This window comes from Bombyx mandarina, chromosome 13 (assembly GCF_030267445.1).
Source record: "Bombyx mandarina strain Sakado chromosome 13, ASM3026744v2".
Lineage (NCBI taxonomy): Eukaryota > Metazoa > Arthropoda > Insecta > Lepidoptera > Bombycidae > Bombyx > Bombyx mandarina.
Window position 1 is genome coordinate 12,384,534 of NC_143220.1, and position 16,948 is coordinate 12,401,481.

General features: G+C 49.3%; 1 protein-coding gene and 1 pseudogene across 1 annotated transcript in view; one reads left to right on the forward strand and one right to left on the reverse strand.

Annotated features, from left to right (window-relative positions):
• The window catches only part of LOC114241794 (venom dipeptidyl peptidase 4), a 55,443-nt gene extending 51,974 nt beyond the window's left edge, over positions 1 to 3,469 (reverse strand). Inside the window, exon 1 of the mRNA XM_028172763.2 lies at positions 3,077 to 3,469. The gene's annotated coding sequence lies outside the window, so the exon portion shown is untranslated. The remainder of the gene's footprint in view (positions 1 to 3,076) is intronic.
• A 6,699-nt stretch (positions 3,470 to 10,168) lies between these two features.
• Positions 10,169 to 11,329, forward strand: LOC149501650 (uncharacterized; annotated as a pseudogene).
• The last annotated feature ends 5,619 nt before the right edge of the window (positions 11,330 to 16,948 follow it).

Consider the following 16,948-nt stretch of genomic DNA (forward strand, 5'->3'; position numbering starts at 1 on the left):
TAGCAACGTCATCAGGTTTGAGCCCCGTGAGCTCACCTACAAACGTTAGGGTTACGCTGAAATAGCCCCTAAGGCTATCAGCTTAGGTAGGAAAAAAAACTTCAGAGGTGTCAAGGGACACCCGGATGGAACGAAGTTCCTTTCGATTAATTAGTGAAGGAATTGTAATTTTTTTTTAAAGATATAATAATAAATTAAAAATATTAAGAAAAAGACAATACTATGAACTAAATTACTATTGTTGAAACGCTATCTCGAGAAACTGTACTCATTACGCGGACCAATCGGATACGAGCAATGTCACGCGATAAGCGCCTACACGTTGATTGGTCAGAATGACGAGTCTAAAAAGTGTCGTGACAACTTTTCGTAAGAATTTTTTCCGTCTTACCCCCTTTCACAACGCGCAATAAGGAACTTCGTTCCAAAAAAAAAAAAGCTTCGCTTCGGAAACATTACATTTTATTATTGATAGGCGAAGCCCGCCATATTGCGCGCGGTACGACAATAATTGCGGGTGACGCCGCGGGGCGAAGCTAGTCTAGAAAAAGTAGCCTAAGTTACTCCTTATATTATTAGCTATCTATTAGTGAAAGTCTCATCAAAATCGGTACAGCCTTTCCAGAGATTAGCCGGAACAAACAGACAGACAGACAGACAAAAATTGTAAAAAATATTATTTTGGTGTATGTATCGTATATATATTCATATAGTAAAAAACGGTTATTTCAATATTACAAACAGACACTCGAATTTTATTTATAAGTATAGATTAATTTTCTGAGTTCGGTTTTGTTGCGCTATACGGTTGAACTAGCTCACGGCTTACGTGTTGTTAAGTGATTATCTGAGCTCATAGATACCTCAACTTGAATACGTTCGCTCACATGAAGCTGAATGTTCAAGATAGGTGGACGAGCTCAGAGCCCACCTGCTGTTAAGTGGTTACTGGAGCCCATAGACATTTACAACGCCAATACGCCACCCACCTTCAGATATAAGTTCTAAGGTCTCAGTATAGTTAGAACGGCTGTCCCATGCGTCAAACCGAAACGCATTACTGCTTCACGGCAGAAATAGGCAGGGTGGTGGTACCTACCCGTGCGCACTCAAATGAGGGCCTACCACCAGTAATCACGCAAATTATAATTTTGCGGGTTTGATTTGTATTACACGATGTTATTCCTTCATCGTGGAAACCGATCGTGAACATTTGTTAAGTACGTATTTCATTAGAAAAATTGGTAGCCGCCTGCGGGATTCGAACACCGGGGCATCGCTAGATACGAATGCACCGGACGTCTTATCCTTTAGGCCACGACTTCATCAGATTGACTTGCATTGTATATTGGCTGACAGTCCACGAAACTGGAATGTGTGATTGCTCAATGGCAGAAATTGTCCGAATAGTGGTATTTACCCATGCGGGCTCACAATGCTGCCAACAATACAAATAATTTACGTATACAGTGAGGACAAATGGTGTTGAAAACATTCAATTTTACATCGGTAATGAGGCACCGCTGTTTGAGCAGCTTTCTCGTCTATCGGCGCATTACAAGTATCGTCTTGACCCTAAACGATTCGAAGACGTCCTTCTTAAAAATCTATATTTAACATACCTTATCGTTACGTAAATCGGTGATATAAAATGCTGTTAGTACCTAACAAAAAGTACTTAAAAACAATAGAATCATTGTATTATATTTAGCCAATGCGTCCACAACTTAGATGTGTAACATTGTTCTTGATCTCCTGATGATACAGAATGCATTTGCCCAATAAAAATATACACAACAAGCGGCCCGCTCCGGCTCCGCTCGGGTCTTTAACAAAAATTTCAACGATATTTGACGTTGTTTTATTTTTTTAAATAAAAGAACACTTATTGCGGCATAACTATAATTAAACATATTCTGTTTTCTGTTATTCATAGTTAAACATATTCTGTCGCGACACTTTTTATAAATAGTAATGTGTTCTACAAAGTTGTAGTACATTATTTTATTCTATCATCAATAGTTTTTGCAGGGCACGCGATGTAAAGAAAATTTTAGGTATTTTTTTTTACACCTTTGGTTACATTATTGGAGTTTTAGTAAGGATCCCAATTTTTTTTTTTTCAAAAAAGATTATAGCCTTGTATATGTTTCAAAGGTATCTTTTATATGTAAATAGCTTATTCTTATTTTCTTAGTTATGTGTAAAGAAGCAAATTTATTTTTATTTTTAATAATTTTTATTATATTATAATACTTTGTGTATTAATTGTTTGTATATTTACGGAGATATGTATGTGTGTATGTATGTATATATGTATGTGTACATATATGTATTTCACTGGAATGGTACACCGCGCGTAATTCGTTTCCAAATGATTCTTGTCCACCTAATGGTTGTCTGGAAGCGATAAGACCGCCATTTGTACTTTTTTGTGTTTAATATATCGCACTGTTTATTTGTTTATTTGTTTGGTGTACAATAAAGAATACTCTCTCTCTCTCTTGCCCCCCCCCCCGCCCCGCCCCCTATGTCACTCGGGAATAGTGTAGCTTCCAAACAGGGAAAGAATTTTTCAAATCGGTTCAGTACTTTCGGACAAACAAATCTTTCCTCTTTATAATATTAGTATAGATGACACAATAACTCTTAATTTAGTGCATTTAGTGAATATTATATTCCATATTTTTGTCTTCTTCTTTTCGGTTTTCTGAATGGTTACCGTTCACTGCTCTAACTACACTAAAACACTGAAATAATTGTCAACATTGGAGGCAAGATAATTCGAGTATATATATTTTTTCAAATTATTTTTATCTTACTTGAATTGGTTCTAATATATTATTATATATGTAAACATTTGTAGGATAAAACTTCTTTAAAAATAATAATAAACAATTAGAGCTGTTTGCCGACATTTTTGCTTTTGTTCTCTAAAAATATTGATGCTCGATTTAGCCGCTCTGAAAAAAGGAGGTATCCAACAGAGCTGTTTTATTTAATAATTAAAAATATTTACCTTACGTTATGGAGAGAAGGAAAGGACATACAAAAATAAATGCAATAAGAAAATCACCTTAATGGATAAAAATCGATTCCAATTTTAAACAGTCCGGCACCGTTCATTAAACTAAACACTTGTACGATCACAAACAGTTCGAGGTCATACACTATAGACACCACGATAGCCACAAATTACAATCACAAAAGGAATTTAAAAAAAATTTTTTTTTTCAAACTTTCGAATTAGTTTCAAAAAAATCGCCGCGCTTAATAGTTATAATCGCCCAAAAAACGGGCGTGTTAAACACTGGCCCATGATTATTGTAAACAAAATACGTTACGTGTTTACATTACACGGTTTTTTTTCTTTCTTTTCGTTAACTGCTAACAACGGTGTTGCCGCGACTAACGCGGACGGACGCAGTGTCAGACGGGCGCATTTCTTGAAACTCGACAACGAACTGTACGTTTAGAGACGCTACCTCGCTGGGATGCCCCGTATTACTCACGCTACCACTGGGATTCCTGGAAGATCTAATACGTCAGTCTAATTCATATTGTATTACTTAGAATCCTATTGGGAATTTTTAAGAGGACAATGTATGACTGTCACACTTATATAACTATTTCTTACTTTGAGTATTTATAGGTTCGGGCTTAACGAATGCATATTCCTTATATTTGTTTCTTCTTATTTGCGTATTTCACCAAATTGAGTGTAATTTTTTTTTATTTTTTTATTGCTTAGTTGTGTGGACGAGCTCACAGCCCACCTGGTGTTAAGTGGTTACTGGAGCCCATAGACATCTACAACGTAAATGCGCCACACACCTTGAGATATAGTTCTAAGGTCTAGTATATATAGTATAGTCACAACGGCTGCTCCACCCTTCAAACCGAAACGCATTACTGCTTCACGGCAGAAATAGGCGGGGCGGTGGTACCTACCCGTGCGGACTCACAAGAGGTCCTACCACCAGTTTATGATATAAAGATGTCACTATACTGTGACCGTGGAACTTATATCTCAAGGTGGGTGGCGCATTTACGTTGATAGGGCTCCAGTAACCACTTAACATCAGGCGGGCTGTGTGATCGTCCACCAATGTAAGCAATAAAAAAGAAAAAGAAAAAAAAATGCAAACGAAGTTAGTTTTAATAAGTTGCAGTACCTGCGATTGCTAATAGGATATATACATTTTTTTTTTTTTTTTGGAGTTTACTCCTTTAGAATCGATTTACATATATAGGCCCGGGGTATGAAAATTATGGGGACCAAAATCGTACTAGCATGTCACACGAAATGCGTTATGCGCCTGATTGGCTCCTGATTGCGTGATGCGTGCGCGCGCCAATCAAAATCGTACTAGCATGTCACACGAAATGCGTTATGCGCCTGATTGGCTCCTGATTGCGTGATGCGTGCGCGCGCCAATCAGGAGCCAACGCGCGGCCGCGTTATCGCAGTTGACGCCGGGCTGCTGCGCCGGCAGTCCGCCACAAAGCCTCGTACTGATCGCGCGTTTCTCTCATTATTGTATTTTCATATATTTGTTAGTCGTTTGTTTTGTGTCTCGTTAATTTGTTAATAATCTGTAGTGTATCGTGTTGTCGTAATATAGAACTATTTCTCGTATTGTTTCGTTTAATTTTTTATATCCAGTAAACTCCAGTCGTGCGTCGGAGCGGACACACACACTTTTTTTTTTTTTTTTTTTTTCCACAGGAGAAAATCGCCGGATCCCCACCCGCGCGGCAGGTGGGGTATGTGGGAGTTGAACCTCACTAAAAACTCCTGCCGCTCACAACCGGCGCCCTACCTCGGACCGGGCCGGAGCCCAGTCGGGGCCATTTAAACGGCGGGACAGGGTTGACGCAGAGCACATTACATCCATCCCACCGTCCCACGGACGCCGGACCGGTGGCCGCCAGCGACACGACCACCGGTTCCCTCGTTCAGCGGGCCGAGAGCTCGCTTTGATGGCGTCGCGTTACACCTTCCCCCAGAGCGGTCGGGGGAACGCGGTCTACCATCACCCGGCTTCCTATTGCGGGTGAGCGTGCAGAGCACGCCACCCCACGTCTGGGTCCCTCCCCGCACAAAACGGGTGGGACCCCTAGCTCTTAGGGGGCCAGGTCACGGATACGACCCCGGTCCCGACCCCCTGCTCGGCGGCGGCGGGTTTCTGCGTAGTGAGGAGAGCTTTCCCTCACTCGCCCCGCCGCCTCCTTCTGCGAGATGGTGCACTCGCAGAAGTCGAGCATAGCCTTCCATGACTCATCGCTGCCAAGCATCGACGCCACGACGCCAGGCAGCGACAAGTCAGGTCCTATCTTTGCGACCAGGACACGGCGCTGCACCTCCCAAGCGGGGCAGACAGCGAGCGTATGCTCCGCCGTGTCCAGGTCGTGTCCACAATGGTGACACCTCGTCGTCGGCTCAGCCCCTATCCGGCGCAGGTACTTCGCGAAGCATCCGTGCCCGGTCAGCACCTGCACCAGACGAAAGGTGAGACGTCCTTCGCCACGATTCACCCAGTCATCAAAGACCGGGTAAACCGCCTCGACGGTCCGTAGCCCCCACGTGGGGTTGGCCAATCGCCTCGACCACGACTCGAGCACGGACCGCCGAGAATGGGCCCTCCGCGCCCGCAGCTCACTTTCGGGGAGACGCGCCACGCCCCGAGCACGAAGCTCGCTGCGCCACCGATAGTCGGCAGCGAGCGACTCCGCCTCCAGCTCCCATGGCGGCGTCCCCGCCAAAACACACGCCGCCTCGAAGGAGACGGTGCGATATCCGCGAATGACCCTGATGGCAACGGTGCGCTGCGGCCGGCGCAGGAACCGAGCCATAGTGGCCCGGTTACGCGGCTCAGCCCACACAGGTGCACCGTACAGGGCCATCGATCGCACCACCCCCGCGTAGAGGCGGCGCACAACCTGATCCGGTCCCCCAATATTCGGGAGCAGCCGGCTCAAAGAACCGGCCGTCCCCATCAATCGGAGAACCAGCTCCGCAAAGTGAGCACGAAAAGCCCACCGGCTGTCCAACACGAGGCCGAGGTACTTCAACTGCACCCCGACCCCTATCCGGACGCCTCCAACCACGATGTGGGTGTCAACGGGTGGCGCCCCCCGCGGCCCGTGAAACCACAGAGCCTCGGATTTATTGAGCGCCACGTCGAGACCCAGCCTCCTTATCCTTCCGACGACGAGGGCCACTCCCGCTGTGGCGAGACGGGCAGACTCCCTATAATCATCCCCCCGGGCCACGACCAACGTGTCGTCCGCGTAACAGATAACGCGGAGGCCCGGGAGGAGGGCGCCCCTCAGCACCCAGTCGTACCCGATATTCCACAAGAGGGGGCCGAGAACCGACCCCTGCGGAACACCACGCACGACCGGAAAACGATGAAGGGTCCCACCGTACCCGGTACATACGACCGACCTGGCCCACAAATAGGACCCAACCAGCCGGCGGAGGTAGAGGGGCACTCCATGCCTCTCCAGTGCCCCCCCTATCACGGTCCAGGGCAGAGTGTTAAATGCGTTGGCGATGTCAAGAGACACCGCCAGCGCCACCCCACCCCGAGAAACGGCCTCGTCCGAGAGGGACCGCACGTGAAGAATTGCATCCACGGTCGAACGGCCCTCCCGGAAGCCGTACTGCTCCGCCGACAGGTCAGGCCCCACCCCGACCAGGTGCCGAACGATGCGGGCAGCCAGAATACGTTCCAGCAATTTTCCCGCCTCGTCCAGCAGTACGATAGGACGATACCCGGCGGCTGTATCCACCGGGCGCCCCTCCTTCCTCAACAACACAAGTCTACCCGTCCGCCAGAGCGACGGAAACCGTCCCGACTCCAAGCAGCCATTATATAGCTCAAGGAGCCGGTCCCCCAGGGCACCGAGGGCCAAGGCCAATACCCGGCCGTGGACTCCGTCCGGGCCGGGGGCCGTGTCTTTCGCAGTCATCTTGACAACGGCCACCCGGAGCTCTGCCTCGGTAATACGGGGCACCTCAGCAGGAGCTTGGCCGTCGACGGTGTCAGACGGCCCGCCCATAGCGGGAGGGACAAAACCCTCCCGCTTCTGCGGGAACAACGCCGAAACGATGTCCCGCAGCTGCTGAGGCTGGAGGCGCTCAGTCATAGAGGGGGCCCACGGGCGTAACTTGCCGCGTACCAATTTGTATGGGCTCCCCCACGGATCCGCTTCGAGCGCCTCCAAGAGTCTCTCCATGCTCTGTTCCTTGGCCCGCCTGATGGCCAGCCGCAGGGCGTCCTTCGCAGCGCGATATTCGCGGTGCAGCCGAGCTTCCTCCTCCGCGAACGCGACAGGCTCGTCGCGCCGCAGGCGGCGGCGACGCCGGTGTCTAGTGCACCGGCGGCTCGCCCGGATGGAGACCGCACGCAGTCTTGCAATTTCGGGCGACCACCAGGGCGACTGTCGCCGTCCAGAATGCCGAGGGCCGACCCGGGGCATCGAGGCATCACATATGCGGTGCATCGCGCCCCGGAACCATTCGGCCTCGGTTTCCACATCGACAGGTTGTAGGCGCTTGGGCGCCCACGCCGCCACCATAGAGGCCTCCACCAGGAGCTCCCTGTTCAGGAGCTTCAGTGCCCACCTAGGGAATGACCGGGATGCACTCTGCGGGGGGTCAACCCCGCGGGCACCTGCAGCCGGCGTCGGCGCGGGGGCAGAAAGATCGTACCGGATATACCGGTGATCGGACAACGATTCCGCCCCCACCACCACTCTCCAGCCGAGGATGCGCCGTGCGACGGGCGAGCTCGCGAACGTCAAGTCCACGATAGACTCGCCCGTCCACCGCACGCAAGTCGCGATCGAGCCCCTATTAACGATACAGAGACCGACCGCGACCGCCCACTCCTCCAGCAGCCTACTACGAGCGTCCGTGAATGGGGAACACCAAGCGACAGACTTCGCATTGAAGTCCCCCGCCAGTATCACTGAACGGGGAGCGAGTTGACGAGCGATCACCTCTAGCCCGTCCAGGAACCGCTCGAACTCGACGGTAGGCCGATTCGGAGAAAAGTACACCCCGATCACGACGATATTCTCTAATTGTACCGCGACGATCCCGGGGCCCCTGGTCACCATCGCCAGGGGGGGGACCATCGCGGTTCTTCTGATATGTATGGCCGCCAAGCCATCAACGTCCCCAAACCAACAGTCATCCGCTGGGGGAACGAAGTATGGCTCGGCGACCACAGCCACGTCAATTGACCACTCCGCCATGGTTTGGAGCAACATGTCCTGAGCCCCAGCGGAGTGGTTCAAGTTTCCCTGCAGGAAGCGATAGGTGTGATCCATTAAGGCTGAACCACATCCATCGCTCCCTCCCCTACTCCATTGCCCCCGCTATCGGGCGCGAACGCCTCAGCGGGGGACAAAGTACCGGCCGGTGCTCCCCCGGCCAACCGCTTCTTTTGACGCCGCTTAGCTTGGCGGCGCCGATTTCGTTCTGCATTCTTGCTGGCCGGAGGGCAGCCCGGTGGTCAGCCTTGCGCCCGGCCGCCGCACATAATAAGCAATGCGGCGCAGCCGAGCACACGGCCGCCTTGTGTCCAGGCTGACCACAGCGAAAGCACAATCCGCTGCGGTCAACCGCACTCACGCATTTAGCGAGGCAGTGCCCAGTGCTGAAGCATCTGAGGCACCGCCAGGCGCGTGGTTCGAGAAGGCGCACGCGGGCCGCTATCCAGCCCACGCGCAACCTGCCCGGTTCCCCCGACGGTCTCCCGGGCGGAGGAGCAGCCAAGGAGGTGGCCGCCTCTACCGGGCAACGCACCCAAACAGAGCCAGCCCCGGTATAACCGAGGCGCAGCTCGCCTACAGTTATATTCTCCAGGGCGCAGTTGCCCCGGGCGGCAATAGCCGCCGCCACCTCATCCTTAGTGGTGCAGTCGTCCAGGCCGGTCACTCTCAATTCAGCCATTTTGACCGGCCTGTGTACTCGAACCTCCTCCTCAGGCAGAACCGTACGGAGCTTCGCCGCCAGACGCTCCGCGATGCCGGAACTATCGGCACCGGGACACTCTAGTAGCTTGGCCCCATTGGCCGTCAGCCTACAGCGGAGGCCCTCCCCCGCCCCGATCTCGTCCAGATCAATAGCCGCGCGCGCCCGGGAGACTACATCTCCGTATGACATGCCCTTGGCCTCGGCGGCCGGCAGCAGCGTTAAGACCACTGCCGCCGACCGCGGCGCGCGCCACGACTTCTTCTTCGTCTTCTTTTTCTTGGCGGCCACAGGCGCTCGACCCTGTTGGGGAGCAGCCTGAGACGCCGTGGTGGCCGGTGCTCCGTCCACTTGCGGAGCTGTCGGTACGGCCCTCTTGGCACCCCGCCGGGCCACCACATTCCACCCCTCGTCCATGTTAGACGGGGGCGGAGGCAGCGGACGGGGTTGAGGCGCCTGCGATGTGCACTTTGCATTAGCGCCGCCCCCCCGCTTGGCTCTGTCTCGCCCCGGGCCCGCCCTAGTGGCTGGAGCCTGTACGGGGGTGGAGCGGGTCACCGCAGCACCCAACACCGCGGCAGGTGTAGACGCAGGCCGCTCAGCGTCACCAGAGACAACACGCTTCGCCTCGAGAGCCGCCAGCCCGCCACCCAGCCTTTCCATTACAGCCTGGACGGTGCGGTCGATAATCTCGTCCAGGCTGTAGCAATTCGGTTCCGGCAGGCCCAAGATCCGTGGCCCCGCGGATCCCTGCTGCCGCTCGACGGCCGTCGCCTCCCTAGACCGCGGCGACGGGAGACGCGAACGCCGCTGTACCGCGCGCGATGGTGGCAGCACGGGCCACGGGTCGCCAGCCGCCGCTGAGGGACAGGGACCCCGAGGGACCCCGGAGACCAGCGGCGACACCGCCGGCACAGATGCCGGAGGAGTCCGCGGCCCAGCGGCACGTGGCAACGCGGGCGACGACCTCGTCGCGGCTACCCGCTTGGCAGCAGCAACCTTGCCATCAGGCCGCTGCTGCGCCTGTAGCTGTGCTCGGAGCCTCGAATTCTCCGCCATCAGCTGCACCACCTGGTCATTGGCGGAAGCAACCGAAGGCAGAACCTTCGAGACTCGCGAGTCGACTTCCCGCAGCCTGCGGCCAGCAGCTTTGGTTTTGGCATTGGTCGCTGCATACGACTTGACGGTCTTCATGGCCCTGCCTATGACCAAGGCAGGGTCCCGAAGACCGCCCTCCTCCTCTTCTGTCGTCCGCCCGTCCAGCGAGGCGACAGACATCGACGCCGATGACGGCGCCGGTGACGGTGCGCCCTTCCCCCGAGCGGGTCTCCCTTTAGGGGGCGGCATCTCCTCCGCGGCAGAGGCCGAATCGGAGACTACCACCACTTTCTCCGGTGGGGCATCCGTGTCAGAGGACGACGTTTGCCCCCCCTCCCCTTCGCGGGAAGAAACTCCCCTTGACTTTCTCTTCCGCCTAACTTTCCCTTTCGGGCCAGCTGCCTCGCAGTCGCTGACGAGCGCAGAGCGCGTCGAGCCAGCGCTGGCACACCTCGGTTCGACGGGTTTTCCGCTGCCCGTCGCACAGCCCCCTTCATCGTGGCATGCTTTGCCCCCCTCAGAATACGTGGGGCAGCATGCTCCCACCGAAGTGGAAGCACGGAGGGATTCTCCACCTAGAGTGGTACCCTCCTGGGGTAATGTTTTTTGTAAGTTTGCCATCATTAATTTCGTTCCTTTGTTATTTAACCAGGGGTCGGTCCCCTGGGACGGCCCTCACGACTGGACACCCTCCAGCCACTCATCCCATCACCGGGCACGTCACAGGCTTAGGATTAGGGCATTTTTTATAGAGGTTTGCATCCTCGCGGCCCCTACTAGGCAGCGGCCCCGCCCCCCACCAAGTGGGGATTACGGTATGGGACAACCCTTGGGACTAGACTCCCTCCAGCCATTCATCCCATCGTCAGGTGTCAAAAACTTGGGATTGGGGCATTTTTTATAGAGGTTCGCATCCTCACGGCTCCTGCTAGGCAGCAGCCCCCGTCCCCTACTCGGTAGGGATTGCGGTGTGCTTCTTCGAAGCCACGCCGGTAAACCGGTACCCCCCTTTGGGGGGCCTTCCCCTGTAGCCGCCAAGAGGCAGCCGGGGACATGGCAACCAGCGACCGGAAGGGAGTGCCCTCCGGTTCACTTCTCATCCACGTGGGGTCTACCATTACTGACAGACCCACACGTCTGACCACGGTGTGGCCACGCCGGCGTACCGGTACCCTCCTCTGGAGGGCCTTCCCCTTTAGCAGCCAAAGAGCTGCCGGGGACATGGCCTAGCATTCAAGAGGGCTCCAGAAGGGAACCATCTCCCGCTTCACGCACCCTTTGTCCGGCAAAGGTGGGAAAACGGGAACACGGTGTGCAGTCCTCTTTGTTCGCGGCACCCCTGTGCAGACAACGCTGCTCCACGGTATCGGGGTGCACGCTTAAGCCCCACCGCCGCGACAAGGCGAGACCACGTTCGGTGGGGAATAGGATATATACATACATATGTTTCTCATAACTAAAGGTCCCGCAGTAGTCGAAATTCGACTACAATTAATTGGAATTGTAAATTTGTACACTATTATGATTGTATTTTATACTTCTATAATCACAAATTTCGCCAAGACTACACTATAAAAAATATTAACAAAGACAAACAATATTTAATCTATTCTCAATTTGACAACGACGTCAAGAACAAAAGTTTGACAATAAATACCTATAGTATGCATGCGTGTCTGCGTCAAATACATGGTATGTAGTGTGTGTAATGTTTTCTTTATTGATTTCATGTATTTTTTTATGCATTATTTTAAAAAATATTAGTATTGTGCACTTCTTCTCTATATTCTCTATAAGTGTGCAAAATTTCATACTCCTCCGTCCACGCAATTTTCGTAAAAAGGGATACAAAGTTTTTGCTTCACGTATTAATATATAGATAATATAGATGTTGTAATATACCTAGTCAGGTCATAAATTCTGTCACATGTTTAATGTAAAATAATTGAAACAAGTTTATTCATTATGTAACCATTCATATACCAAAATGAACTTAACAAAACATAGATTCTTATGACACTAAAGTTTATTCAAAATGACCTCCGTGATTTTCAATACAGGCCTTCAATCTGCGCGGCCAGTCGTCTATCGCAGCACGAACGAGGTCCATGTCAATATCGGCGGCGGCCTTAATCAAGGATGTCTTGAGTGACTCCAAATTGGGATGAGGCTTTGAGCACGCCTTTTCCTCCAAGTGTTGCCATATCTTGTAATCTAACGGATTCAAATCTGGACTGGAGGAGGGCCAGTCTTCGTGCCGGATGAAGTCGATTTCACGCGCCGCCAGCCAGTCTTGTGTGCTCTTCGCTCTATGAGCTGGCGCCGAATCTTGTTGGAATACCCAGTGCCTGTTATTGAACATGGTATGAGAAACAGGTTCCACAAGGTTCGTCAGGACTGTATTTTGATACACAACTGCATTCGTTTTTACACCTTACTCACAAAAATGTACCTCTGTTAAGCCCCAATAAGAAACTCCCAACCATACCATGAGCGAGGATGGAAAATGACCTCGTTGGACACGCGGAATACTGTTGCTCGCTTCTTCACTACTGTGTGCGTACACCTTATCATTTTGTTTGTTGTAGCTCTCTTCTACGGTAAAAATTTTTTCATCCGAAAAAAGAATTTCCCTATATTTTTTTCCCGCGTACCCCTTCAACAAAGCGCGGCATCTCTTCAGTCTCAGGTCCATTAGACGAGCATTCAAACGATGTCCTGTTTTTCTTCGATATGCCCGAAGCCCTAAGTCTTCATTTAACACCCTTTTCACCGTGGTTCTGCTTAACCCCATTTGAAGGGCCAACAGTTTCTGCTTACGTTTGGGATTTCTTTGAATTCGCACCTTCACAGCTTTTATCACTGCTGGAGTCCTAACAAACCGAGGGCGACCACTTCTTGACCTGTCATCTACACTAGAGTCTTCATTGTATCGTTTGATGGTACGATAAACGAATCTTTTGGTTATATTCAAATTTTTCAGTATGTTAAAAATTTTAATTGACGCGTAACCGCAACGATGCAACGCAATAACAGCAACACGGTCTTCTTTAAGCGTCCACTCCATATTTAAAAATGAGTAAAATTCTAAAAGTATACATTTATTATTTTCATGAACAATTCGAAATTCGAATTCAATAAACTTTTTTGTGGCCAGCATTCTAAAAGAAAAGTTTTTACTGTGTGACAATACTTATGACCTGACTAGTTACATACATAATGTCACATGACGCTGCATCCGCGTCCATAGACTACCATATTTTTTTTATTGCATAGTTATGAACAAGTTCACGTCCAGCCTGGTGTTATATGGTTACTGGATATCATTATGTGACCTACCTTGAGACTTGTGGTCTAAATCTCACCTGTGTAGTGGAACGGCAGTACTGCTTTACGGTAAAAATATCCTCGTTCGACGAGCGGACTAACCCAGCCCACTGAGTTTCTGACCGGATCTTCTCAGTGGCTCTCGATTCTGATCCACTAGTAGATTCTATGAAACACTGCTCTTGTTAGGGCTGGTGTTAACAAATTCTCTCAGGATGAGCACGTGAGCTCATATACTCGTCCGCGCGAAATAGCCCGCTAGGCTATCAGCTATTATGTAATTAGTAAAAATGAACAGGATGGTGGTTCTTACCCGTGCCGACTCACTAGACGCCTTACCCGTAGAAATAGATAGCGGACGACATTATGCTTAACTCAGAAAATGTTTTCCATCTATGCATAATAATGTATTAATTGCATTTGTCTCATTTCAGCTTCGGAAAATCTTGTAATAGATAAGAGCCATATCTTATACCCTATTATACAGGGTGTACTAGATACGTTATCTAAGAAGAAGACGTATATGAAAACAAGCAAAAGTAAGCAATGGTGTTTAACAACAAATTGTTTTTTAATTAATTAATTGATTACTGGTGGCCTGGAGACCATTCCAGTTTGACCAGGACAGGTGGGCGAGCAAGGGCTCAGCCAGGTGTGGTGGTATTTGCTAACCGCTACCCGAGCGTCTCCAAAGAAGACCTAACCTCGAGAGTAGCTGCTTCGCGAATGAATTTACTACCGGATCGGACCTGCTGAGAAGATCCGGCGAGAAACTCGGCGGGCTGATGCATGGGTTAGGTTGCCAAGATCGACGAGTACAGTTGCCGGGGTCCCTAAGCCTGCTCCTAGCGTTAGAGCTGAAAGCGTCTAATGCAAGAGTTATTGGATCTGATGGATCCGTAAGGTAGTGTCTAGGAGTCTGGGGCAATGACGGTGACAGGCTGTTGCGTGATCAGGATTCGGAAAGTAGCCAGCGGCGGCAACGATAAGGCGATTATCATGACGGCTTATTGACATGATTATCATGATTATCACGACATGTTTTCGGTATGCTCATAACGAGCCCTCAAAGTATTGAAATAATAAAAGAGTTCGCGCGCTGGTCAAAATTTGACTATGATACTTTATAATTTCATTTTTATGAGGCAGGTGCTTAATGTGTATAGATGAAAGTCGATGTGTGCATGTATGTATGTATTTTCTATACTCCGAAACGGTCAAACCGATTTCGATCAAAATTTTCGGGAAATATTCAGAATAATCTAGAAGATGTTCCTAAAGTTTGACAGCGAACTGATCAAAGTCGAAGATCGTCCGAAAAAGCGTCCTGGGTTTGAAAACTTTGCGCACGTATCAAACACGACGGACAACAGAATCATTTCATTGTTTTGACTGAATTACCCAGACCAAGAACGCCAGGAGAAACATTTTTATTTTTATTTTTCGCCTGTCATTAATCATTAAAACGTATCGTTTAGTTTTAAAATTGTTTTTGTTTTGTTTTGCAGCTATTGACGAGTTATAATTTCAGTAAATAATACATTTAAAACAAAGCAAAATGTTTCTACACGTCTTTAAAAAAAAGCCAACTAAAACGAGCCGTGGCCGTAATGCTACTATGACACTAAAATTAAACAAACATGTTCATCAAACGAATGTTTGCCCGATGCAGGGATCGAACCCACGACCCTTGGCGCAATAGTCAGGACCGCTAACTACTGCACCAGCGAATCAGTCAAATCATTATTAATAAACACGTGTTAACAACATTCTTTATTCCCGATCATGCGGAAAGAATGGAAAGCAGTCGACGTCGCCCAAAACACGTCATTTCGGATCCTCCCGATCCACTAACGGTGCTTTTAGGTACTTCAAGCACCGGTCACCGTTCTCGTCGAACCCCGGGCTCGACGAGTAAATTAACCCTCAGACACAGCCCACTGAGTTTCTCGCCGGATCTTCTCAGTGGGTCGCGTTTCCGATCCGGTGGTAGATTCTGCGAAGCACGACTCTTGCTAGGTTTCGTGTTAGCAACGTCGTCATGTTTGAGCCCCGTGAGCTCACCTACTAGTTAAGGTTACGCTGGAATAGCCTCTCAAGGCTACCAGCCTAGGTAGGAAAAAAAAAAGTGTTTTTTATTTATTTATTTTTATTGCCCTTGTAGGCAGACTTGAAGCAACTGGGCATCAAAATCAGACTGTCTACTGTATGTCTGAAGCGGATCCTCGAATATTTTGGTCACATTGCGAGGAAAGACGGCGATAACCTGGAAAAAATTATGATCACAGGGAAAGTTGAAGGCAACAGATCTAGAGGCCGCAGCCAGACTCGTTGGTCCGATCAGATCCGCACCGCTTTGGACAGTACAGTGTACAGCGCGCTGCATGACGCCGTGGACAGGGGAAAGTGGAAAAAGATCTTAAGATTGAAGCTCATGGGTGATGGTGGTCACGACCCTCAGACATGAGGAACACGACTCGAGGAGGAGGAGGAGGCAGACTAGCATACGGCCCACCTGATGGTGAGTGGTTACCGTCGCCCATGGACTTCAAGCAATGCCAGGGGCAGAGCCAAGCCGCTGCCTACCGCAAAATATTGCATATTCATCGAGTTAATTTATGTATTTTGTCTTTATTGGCTAAACTAGTTACATAGGAACAGGAGAAGTAACGATTAAAATTGTATATAAAAATCGCTGCTTATGATTACACTGCCGGCCGCGAGTACAAATCGCGACACGTAAGTTTTATGAATCGAATAACTCAAACAAAAATTAGCAAATTAAATAATTTACTGTCGTGTGTTTTCTTTTGCCTCTTACTTTTTGGTGTTCATTATTTTCTAAATGTAATTAATAGCTTTTTTTGTCTTCAAAATGTCTGTAACGAAACAAGAAAGAAAAAGTAAAAAATAATAATTATATAAACCGTGAGATATCACTGATTATTGTGGAATTGCGGTCATTGGACGTATGCATAGTTAAATATTAGTCCGGCGCGTGTCCCAAGTCGAATTATATCCCAAGACATACTGTAACATAGTATTATTCTATTGTTTAATTTTATCGATTCCATTCTTATCTCTAGTTTGTTTTTGTGGGTCATTAAAAACATATTCGTAAAGAACATTTCTTATCTATACATATAAATAAAATTGGAGTGTCTGTGTGTAATATTGAAATAAACGCTTTTTACTACATGCATATGAATATATACACGGTACATATACCAAAATAACATTTTTTACAATGTTTGTCTGTCTGTCTGTGTGTCTATCTGTTTGTTCCGGCTAATCTCTAGAACGCCTGGACCGATTTTTACGAGACTTTCACTGATAGGTAGCTGATGATATAAGGAGTAACTTAGGCTACTTTTTTTAGACTAGCTTCGCCCCGCGGCGTCACCGTTATTGTCGAACCGCGCGCAACATGGCGGGACTCGCCTATTTCAATAATAAAATTTAATGTTTCCGAAGCGAAGCGAGGGTGGGTCGCTTGTCTGATATATTTCTAATGGAAATGTCTCTAATTACTTG